Here is a 1,312-nt window from a genome sequence, read left to right as displayed (position 1 = left end):
CGGGCGCTGCAGGATTTCAGTCCTTCACGGCGTAGTGTGTTACCAATTGTTTTCTTGGTGACTATGGTCTCAGCTGCCTTGAGATCATTAACAAGATCCTCCCGTGTAGTTCTGGGCTGATTCCTCACCGTTCTCATGATCATTGAAACTCCACGAGGTGAGATCTTGCATGGAGCCCCAGACCGAGGGAGACTGACAGTTATTTTGTGTTTCTTCCATTTGCGAATAATCGCACCAACTGTTGTCACCTTCTCACCAAGCTGCTTGGCGATGGTCTTGTAGCCCATTCCAGCCTTGTGTAGGTCTACAATCTTGTCCCTGACATCCTTGGACAGCTCTTTGGTCTTGGCCATGGTGGAGAGTTTGGAATCTGATTGATTGATTGCTTCTGTGGACAGGTGTCTTTTATACAGGTAACGAGCTGAGATTAGGAGCGCTCCCTTTAAGAAAGTCTCAGCTCGTTACCTGTATAATAGACACCTGGGAGCCAGAAATCTTGCTGATTGATAGGGGATCAAATACTTATTTCCCTCATTAACATGCAAATCAATGTATAACTGTTTTTGAAATGCTCATTGGATTTTTTTGTTATTCTGTCTCTCACTGTTAAAATACACCTACCATTAAAATTATAGACTGATCATTTCTTTGTCAGTGGGCAAACGTACAAAATCGGCAGGGGATCAAATACTTTTTTCCCTCACTGTATAGTCAACAACCACTAAGAATATTTCAGGCCTTTATAAGAGCTAAAAAACAACCTGAACCAAGAAAATAACTATAAAGATCTAAAATAACCATCGCTCTAATAGTTTTAACAGTACATTTTTTTTTTAAATAGCTATGCTTTGTTTGGTATTAAACAAGTCACAAACTACTCAGAACAGTGTTTATCACCGCAAAAGAGATATTTGGGTTTATTTTACAAAGCTTATAAATTATATAGGTTAAAAGTATTCTGAATGTTTTGATATCACACGTCATACCTACTGTTGTCTGACCCACCTCCCGCGGTGTGAGCGATTTAGCCTTGAGTGTTGTGAGCTATTTAGCATTGAGTGATCAGTTGTTTTTATTTTTAAATGATGCCTTATCATTAGGTATTGAGACAGCTAAAATACATTAAAAGCACATCATTATCTTAAGTCTAACTCTTACGAGCTTTAAGACCCTAGAATGTATTTAAGTAAAACGAATGAACACATTATGTGAGAGAACTAATATAAAATAAAATATAACCACAGCTTTTTTTTTTTTTTTTTACAAAAACAATTAACCTATACAGACACACACACACACGCTTTTTTAATTT

Source organism: Amia ocellicauda, chromosome 19 (assembly GCF_036373705.1).
Source record: "Amia ocellicauda isolate fAmiCal2 chromosome 19, fAmiCal2.hap1, whole genome shotgun sequence".
NCBI lineage: Eukaryota > Metazoa > Chordata > Actinopteri > Amiiformes > Amiidae > Amia > Amia ocellicauda.
This window is presented reverse-complemented; position numbering follows the sequence as displayed.